We start from the raw sequence: 9,394 nt of genomic DNA on the forward strand, positions 1-9,394 counted from the left end.
CAAGGCAATACAAGAAAGGCTTGGAATCACAGGGTTGGGGAGAACTACTCCATCAACAAAGTTTGCGGTGTCTTCATCCTCTGCAATCAAGAGCACACTGGACTTATGGAATGTTGCATTAATTGAAGAAGATGAAAATCAAAAGGTATAATTTTATGTAAGTGATTTCTATAGATGAAGAGTTTCTTATGTATGTACCAACACTTGGATTTTATTTTTCACAGGGAGATTTGGGAGGGAATTCCTCCCTTGGATAGTACTTGGAGAATTTCAGCACCCCAAATTTCCTTTGCTTTGATTACAGCTTCTTCAAGGATAAGGCTAAATTTTCTCTTTTTGTATCGAAGACACTCTTAAGATATCTAGGAGGCATTGCTATTAGATGGAACAAAGACAAGGCCGTGTTGCTAGAGAAGTAAGCATCAATTGCAATGTTTGGTGTTGGGACTAACATCTATGGCCTACACAATCACTACTTTTTGACACATGTTGCGTATGGTTTGGCTTGTGGAATCACAAACCCATGCAAATTGGCACAATATGAAAACATAATTTGCTCAAACATCAGTAGCCAGTCAGTGTTCTCAAAGAACATTTTTCCAAACAAATAGAAAAAATTGGGCTTTTGAAATTTACAAGTTTTTCTCCAAAATTTTGCAGGTTTTTTTGAAAATTATAACTAAACTAGATTTTTTTTAAACACTTTTTCCAAATTGTAGAATTTTATTTCACAGGTAGAAACCAAAACCTAGCAGGTGCATTGTAACTGTTTACAGGTTTTCTGTGAACACTGTAGCCAGTCCTTCAACTTATAGAAGAGGCCCCATAGTTTGAGGCAAATTAGGAGACTAGATTGCCTGACCTCACATGCATGCGATAGATGTGGATGAAGAAACATGTTACTAAAAAATGACCAAGGCACGAGGAGGAGGGCCTTCGGATAAGGGCAAGAGGCCATAATATTTTGCTACATTAAGGTTTGTACATGGAGTTATGGAACAACTTGCCACAGAGTTGTCCAAACCCTTCCCTTGCATTATTTCTATAGCCTGCAATGTGCATGTCATCTTGCCACAGAGGATAACTCCCATATCTCTCTCCTTTATCTTGCTTGAGCTAATCTCAATGCATGGCTGAGTCTGATTGTCTTTGACTTGTTCCTTGCAATGTGACCTATACATAAGTTTTTGATACATCCATTGATATAGCTCCTCTAAGCTATTGGATTTGTCTATATCACCTCCATGCCGAGTGTGGCTGAAATATCCACTTGGAGTGGATTTCCTCCATGCCTTGTATAGACCAGATACCCAAGCTTCCATATTCCCTTGCAAACCAAGGCATGTGATTATGGATAATGTGCTGCGCACATAACAAGCACAAACATTATAATGTTTGTGTAAGGGTACATATTTTCAATTCAAAAGATTATCATATCATCAGACTAATCATATTACCATGTAGTGAATGATATGCTAATTTGTCCATGCACTTATGAATGTCTTGTGGGATGTCTCCACAGCTTCTTGGAAATTCGCACAGTCGGCTTCAGTCCATGACTTCAATTCACAAAACTTGAGTATTGTGTCCAAGGTTTTCCATATCTTTGCCTTGCAAGTCCTTGTTGCACCATTGTCTGCATGATCAACTACATCATTGTGCAAATTTTTCCATATATTGTATCTCAATGCTCGCCTTTCTTGTGCACTATGGATTTTGCATTGTCTACCATTTGTAGGCATTGATAGGAAGAGTCAGGGTTTCACACCACCAATAGGAAACTTCTTTGGAACATCCCGGCCATTCTTGGACCTCTTTTCATCCTACTCCATCTTAACATGTCCTCCATGAAAACCCATCTCTGAGAAGACTGTCGCTAAAGCTGAGATTGCCCTTTGCTTTGTAGGGAGAGGGCAAGTGGTCCAAGCAAAACAAATGTCAAAAAACATTAGTTTTTCTATTATCCTATGAAGTGCATGCATTGTGCATATGTGCACTCTAGAAGTGGGATATCCAAAATGGATCAAAAGTTGGGGTCATGAAAATGTCTATCCAATGCTCTTCTCCAATATGGTTTGTCCAAGACGTGAACCCCTCCCATGCAATATAAGCAAGGGCTTTTGCATGTTGCTCCTTTGGAAATGTTGAACATGCATTTCAAGGTCTTTAGGTCTTTCGCCATGTGCCACTCCACTGTGTAGGAGTCCATGCCCTTTACATCCAACTTCTTTCCATTTCTTTGTTTGCCTATAATTTTCGGGATGTTAGTTTGATGGAAAACCCAATTCAATATATCAAAGTTCTCAGCTGGCACTTGATAAGATAATTTTAAGATTTTCAGAATGTACATTCTAAATCATACAAGTAAATTGTAATGATAATGGAGCTTCAATATAATGGTAGCTCACTTTGAAGGCTGCGACAAGGAAAATGTTGTTCCCTGATTGCACATTAAAGTTTTTGGATCATCTGGTTTAATGCTTGCATCCAGAGCTCTGTTCATGAGTATGATTGTGACTTGCTCAACCTTCAACTCTTTTACAAGCTTGCACTCATCTAGCTTGATGACATACTTAAGGACACCGTTGCACTCTTTGGGAGTAACATCAAACAACTGCACCATGTATGTTTGCAAAGCGATCAAATCATAAACACTATTTGTATACTTGTCATATTCCATTTCCTCCCCTTTGACAATATGTACGTCAAATCAATGTGAAAAGGAGAACCCAAATTTTGAAGCACCTCTTGCTAACTTTCCGTCTTGTTTTACGAATAGAGAAATGGTTTGGAAGTAGGGTGTGCTTGATATGAATATTTTTAACCTGTGTGGGCACATACATGAGTACAAGGAGTTAGGATGCCACACCCTTTCTTAATAAAACGAAAAATGTAAATGACACCACATACTTGTAACTTGTAGCATATCCCTTATTGGCTATTCCAGCTTCATCCAAAATTGAAGCTGAAAGTCCCGTGCTTGTAGTTGGTTCCCCTTTAAAAGACTGTCAAGCTACTTGGCAATGATCTTACCATAGCGCTTGTCATCCAAGAGACCAACGATTTTTTTGCGATTCAATATGATTCCGTAAGCTGGGGAGGAGGTTTTAGTGTTGCGCTCCACTTCCCTATTGGGGTGAAGCAAAGATTTGGGAATGCACATCAAACGTGAGAGATATGTCTAAGGGTTTGGGAATATAAACCTAATAAGGGTAGATATATAGATGCACTTACTTGATGGCTTGCAATCTCTTTTTGATTCCTCTTGAGACAACCTTCAAGTCCTTGATGTCCCTTAGTCTTCTTTCTCTTTGGCAAAGACCTAGTGTTAGTTTTTTTCCTTTGAGTTGTTGAGTAAGCTTCTTCATGTCCTCCTTGCTACTTTCAACCTGCTGAGCACATTGCATGACTTTAAGCGCACATTTTCCTTGCATGCAATGTCTCTCTCTCATTGAAAAACATCATTTCTTGTGGCCAACTGCTTGATGTAGCCATACAAGCCATTGGGTCCATCTCCAACATAGTTCACTAAGGAATTTATATCCTTGAAAGGTGGAGTGGAGTTTGTGATGGGATGCTTGGGATACATTCTTCCGTTTAGCCAGAGCTCCACATTTTTCATGCCATGTGGATTAAAGCTAGCTCTCCTTCAAAGCTACTGAGATGGTGTTCTATTTGTTTTTGTTACAAAGGGGCTGATCCTCTTGTGGGAGCTCTACATGCATATAATATACATATCTTTGATTCCTCGTAGAAGTTCTTTGTGGAGAAACTATAAGAGTGGATTGAGACATGAATAATTGAAACTTTTTGCGAGGGCAATGAAAGAAAGAAATTTCAAATGTCATGTGCGACAGCACGCAAGGGGGGAATGGGGGGGAGAATGAGCTAAGAAAGCAGATTTTAGTTTTCAAAAATGCAAAAAATTTAGATATTCGGCATTGAATTCTTGGTGGCCGCAGACAGTTAAGTGCTATCATGACTAGATTACTTTTTGAGTTTTTCAATAAATGTACCTTGTAATGAAAAATATATTTGAGTTTTTAAAAAACATGTATGCAAAAAGAGAATGAATTTCCCATTACCCATCTCTACGCTGACATGGCATTTCTTACAAGGCCCAAATTTGACTCCAAAATTTTCCTAATGGTAGCTTACTGTCATGTTTTATAGCAAGCACTTTGCGAGAAACGGGCATTGCTCGGTTTGTACACAAGCATCCAGTATGCCAACACGGCTTCCCATCTAAACAGGTGCTACATTTACCATTGGGAGGATTGGATTTCCCCTTCTGTGATGTTGGGTATCGATACCTCCAAATTTTGTCGAATCACTTTCCCCTGATGCTTCACATAACCAAGGCCACTAATGATGCTTGCTTCCTAGAGGGGAAGAAGAAGAGTCTAGTCTCCGGGAACATCTCTTTAAGGACCCTCTCTTCAGGTCCCTATTTAAGAAGGCTCTCTGCAAACTGAAGCGTGATATGGATGTGGTTGACCCTTGCGCTTGGTCCTCCTTGGTGGATAGCATCCAATCAATGATAAAACGCGTAGGACCTCTAGTGGAAAAGGTTCAAGAGGTCACAAATAGGGAGCTGAAAGAGGAAGTAGAGGAGCTATCTAGAAGGAAACAAGAAGGAAGAGCCTCATAAGGGGAGCACAAGATATGGCTTGAGGCCAAAGAAAAACTTGCTGAGCTGCAAGTTGAGGAGGTCAACAAGATCCGGCCGCTAGGCAGAGAGATTGCCGTCAAACCCGCCCTCAAACCCAACCTTGCCAACTAGGCTCATTGCTAGAGAGCTCTCAAAGTCAAAAGAAGAAGGGAATATCTAACATCAATCACTGATGGGAAGGGAGCATAGTAAGAGACCAAAATGCTATGTCCAAGATCATGATGAACCATCTAAGTTAGATTATTGGTCATCCAGAAGAATGCTCACACGAGGTTGAGGAGGCCAAACCCCAATTGCTCAGTATCGTAAAGAGTGGGGTGCTGTTGATTGACATGAAAGCATTCGAGAGGCCTATTTCAGTCGATGAATGTTGGACTACCTTGCAAGAAATGGGGAAGGAAAAGTCCCCTGGGTGGGGTGGAACCCAGGGGATGCCAAAATTTTCAAAGAATTGTGGGAGGATCTTAAATTTCAGCTAGTGCAGATAGTAAAATGGGCTCTCTTGGAGAGCCAACCTCAAAAAAGGACTGGTCAAACCCATTTCCAAATTGGTGTGTTGCTCACTGCTAAAATATTGGCGGCCTATCTCCATGATGACACTGGCATACAAGCTCATTGCCAAGGTAATTGCATTAGGACGGGCTCCAATTTTGAATCCCTCATCAACAAGGCTTCATCAAAGGACACTCTATTTATGATAATATATCTTGGCAGCCATTGTTGGCATTGAATACATGGCATTCATCAAGCAAGAATGTATCCTCCTTCAAATTGACTCGGATAAGGCGTATGATAGAATCTTGTGGTCATACATTGTGGTCGTCATGAAGGCTTTGGGATTTAGACCCAAAATGTGTGGAATAGTGCACATGCTTGGGGTGGGAAGTTACTTTGAGAGTTGCTCTTCGACAACAAGACAGTGGGAATGTTTGAGGTCAAGCCCCCTTGCCCCGCTGCTCTTTGCTACTGGCTCTCACCCTCTGGTAACCTTGCTTAAGACCAGTGCGGCTAAAGGGGAAAATCAAGGTTTGACGCTTCATGGAGGTAAACAATTGCTTGCAAAGCAATTTGCAGATGATTCACTACTCTTTCTTATAGCCAAGTTAGATGTGCTTAGGAGAGCCCTCAAGATAGTGCAATTATTTGCTACTGCTTCCATTTCAATGTGCAATATTGAGAAATCTAGATTGATCTCTCTTTTTGAAAACAACTCGTTTGACCTTGTGGATTGGTTAGGGGAAGGAGTTGTTGGTAAAGGCATTGTGTTTAGGCACCTGGGCACCCCTTTAGGCATAGGCATATTGGATAAGCAGAGATTCAATTGGGTCATGAGCAAGATAAATAGAAAAATGAAAAGATGGAATTTTGTGCTCCTCCCCTTCCATAACAAAGTTACTATGATCAATACATTCATGATCGCTTACATCTTGTTCTTGTCTCGGTTGCTTAAATTGAGCAAATCCTATTGGAAATAATTTTTGAAGCCTGTCAAATGATTCTTGTGGAAGAGCAACACTAAAAGCACAACCTCTTTAAAATGGAGGAAATGGGAATGGATAGCAAGACCTAAGAATCAAGGTAGCATTGGAATCTTTGACCCCATACTGCACGCAAAAGCATTATGTGCCAAACTACTTGTATCGTTGATGGATCAAAAGCAGGAATGCACCATCATGGCCTGGGATATGATTAACAATGCAGAGATTACCTCTAAAGGGGGAACATGGAAGGAGGCCACATTGCACGATAAGATCTTGGTGCCTCTCTCGACAAGCCTGAAGCTTGGAGGCTACACTGGGGATCTAGCACAAAAATGTAACAAAGCGACTTCAACCATGGACTGGGGGGAGAAGTTGAGATACTTCATGGGCTCCTCTCTCCATTGGTTCCCTTGGCTCTCCAAACTTGAAGGGGTTCCTTGAACCATTTTTGGAGAGAGGCTCCTCGCTAGGTAAGAAACAAATAAATCTCTAAACTAAATCACCTATGAGATGACAGAAACCTATTCTAGAAGGATGTAGAGCTTTTAGTGCCTCAACATAATTTCGGTTTGTACAAGAGGCTTCTAGTTAGTAGACTCTTGGAAGTGATGTCTTCATCACTTCCAAGAGGCTTCTAATTAGTAGACTCTTGGAAGTGATGTCTTCATCTCCATCAACGTCTTGGGGTCTGAGTTAGACTTGAAAGCTTGGCATTGCCGAAAATACAGAGTGTTATCGCTCCCCAAGACCCACGACACATATAGTGAGCTGATATACAAAGCTGACTGGTTTGCCCCACTCACCAAAATATGAAAGAAAAAATTGGTAAGATGAGCACTGGCAAAGAAGTGTTAATGCCATCTGGGAGGTCAAATGGCTTGAATACATGAATTTTTTTAATCTGGAAGGTGCTTTGGGGAGCCATGCTAATTGGGGTTAAGGTTCGAGGTAGAGGGATAGGCACTGACATATGCTCTAGTTGCAGTTCGACTTCAGAGGACCCCCTTCATTTGTTTAGCCAAGTGCGTTGCCTTGAAGGGTCTGGATGCTAAATTTTGCAAATGGGTATGGAGAACATGGAAGGTGATTTTCTTTATAGATGACCTGATCTTGGGAGGGTGAAGCTTCCAAAACCAGGCCATTCTGGTGCGCACCCAAATCACCATATTTTGTTACTTTAGTTAGGTCTGGAAGTAAAGGAACCTTTGAGTATTTGAGGCCAAATTGGTTGTGGCTCAATATGATGATATTTTGCATTTGAGCTCCGAGCTCATTCACATGTGGAAGCTAAAAGAGGGTCAACGAGTACCGATAAGGAATGGCTTCATGCACTAAGTTGCCTTTACCGCTTGAGAGGCTTCTTGTAGCACCCTTGTTTTGGTTTCAGTTGTGGTTGTTATGCTTGAGGGCGATTGCATTCTTTTCTAGTTAATATAAATTCCCTCCACTCACAAGTGTGAGTGTGGAAAACAAAAAAGGGAAAATTTGAGAAAGCAAACCTCAAAAGTATGCTAAAATACATACATGCATTGAAGTCCAATCTAAAGTATTTCCAAAACTTCAATGCACGAAGTGTTCTCCAAATTTTATCTTTTCATCAAAATTCTAGCATGAAACAATGTAAGCATTGAGGGTGCTTGTGTAAGTTGATGAATGCTACTTGAAACATGGCAGGCTGGTGAAGCCTTTTTTTTTCGACGCACCAAAGGGCCCACAAGGGGAGGTGCTTATCCCTTCCAAATATTAGCCATGAAACATGGTCGGGCAAGGTCAGCATACCATCGGGCAAGAGCCACTCGTAGGCATCATCATGGCCACCTAATTGATGCACCACATGCTAGGAACCACGGAGAGAACTTGTAGCAACCAGCTAAGAACCTCTTCCTCAGGGGATCCACCCTAGGAGGAGGAGGCACTCGAGTGTCCAAGGGCAAGATCCCTAGCAACGTGAACACTAGGTGAGAACAAGGTGTTCCTCTAGAGGTGACCCAAGGGGGGATCCCTTCCAAATATTAGCCATGAAACATGGTCAGGCAAGGTCCGCATACCATCGGGCAAGAGCCACGCGTAGGAGGCATCATGGCCACCTAATTGATGCACCACATGCTAGGAACCACGGAGAGAACTTGTAGCAACCAACTAAGAACCTCTTCCTCAGGGGATCCACCCCAGGAGGAGGAGGAGGCACTCGAGTGTCCAAGGGCAAGATCCCTAGCAACGTGAACACCAGGTGAGAACAAGGTGTTCCTCTAGAGGTGACCAAGGGGGGATTTGAACCCAGAACCCGTAGGTTGAGAGGACAAAGCCTAACTAATATGATAAGCAAAGATTAAAAAACATGTAATTGCACAAATATACTTTCATAAATAGTGAATCACTCCACATAGATTGTACAAAAGAAGGCCATCTTCAGCACTCTTTTCATCTTCATCGCGTTTTGCATTTCCAACGTGATTAGCATAATTGGCAGGCTTTTCCTCATCCCTTTAAACCCGAAACTCGGTCTCCCCCGACAGAGGACCAAGGTACCATCTTTGGCGTGTTGGCATCTTCATCGCGTGTGCATATTGAGAGTAATTAGCATAGTTGGCGGAAGTAGCATCTTCAGCGTGGGTTGCATCTTCAACGTTCCTTTTTGGAGAGGTCCCCTTTGAAAATTATCGTCTCTGTTTGACTTAACCTTGGCTAAAGCCCTTCAATAGGGTAGTGGCCAAAAACCTTTTGGTGAAGATTTCTTCAGCCTTCTTCTGGGTAGGTGGGTTTACATAGGAGGGCCTTCACACCCTTTTGTCTACCGTCCCTCCCTTGGAGCTAATCCCTGATTGTTGAGTGCCCTCGCACCCATTTAGCCTCATAGTGCTCGTTTGTGGCGCCCGCTATGGAGTCGGTTGCTTTACCCATGGAAGAGGACATTGTAAAATTTTCCCATTTGCTTGCAGTAGCTGGGAAACTACCGCTTGGTGATGGGGTCATGCCGATGGAATAAGGGGAAGGATTGGAGCGGCGCACATCAATCGTGGACATAAAGACAGGAGAAGCCTTGAATAAGGGTCCGAACCAAGGGGGTGGTAAAGTAATACGGTGGAGGAGCCCCCTTGGGCAAAGGACATGAGAAAATGTTTGATCAATTGGCAAAAGGAATCAATTTTGAGGTGAAGTTACTTGGGGTAGGTGAGCTTGAGGGCTCGATCTGCATGACTAGTAACAAGGTTGGTGCCGATGCAACATCCCTCGGACTAGG

Source organism: Adiantum capillus-veneris, chromosome 13 (genome assembly GCF_014529385.1).
Source record: "Adiantum capillus-veneris isolate H3 chromosome 13, ASM1452938v2, whole genome shotgun sequence".
Lineage (NCBI taxonomy): Eukaryota > Viridiplantae > Streptophyta > Polypodiopsida > Polypodiales > Pteridaceae > Adiantum > Adiantum capillus-veneris.